The sequence below is a fragment of the Prunus dulcis genome, chromosome 4, assembly GCF_902201215.1.
Source record: "Prunus dulcis chromosome 4, ALMONDv2, whole genome shotgun sequence".
Classification (NCBI taxonomy): Eukaryota; Viridiplantae; Streptophyta; class Magnoliopsida; order Rosales; family Rosaceae; genus Prunus; species Prunus dulcis.
In genome coordinates, this window is record NC_047653.1 from 24,074,807 (window position 1) to 24,075,076 (window position 270).

The following is a 270-nucleotide window of genomic DNA, read 5'->3' on the forward strand; positions in this document are numbered from 1 at the left end:
GTGTGGAGTGAAGGCCAGAAGTATCCTTGGCGGATTGCCTTATGGGCTAGCGAGCGTGCGCCCGAGTGGTTACCGCAGATGCCTTCATGGATTTCTCGGAGGACATAGTGACCCTCTTCTGGAGTCAGGCATCGGAGGNAAGGAAGGCTGAAGCCCCGCTTATATAAGGAGCCGTTAATGATCAGGTAACGGGCAGAGCGATGGCGAACGCGTCGNGCCTCGGCTGGGTTAGCCGGTAGTGTTTGGTTCTGCAAGAACTGGAGGATGGGG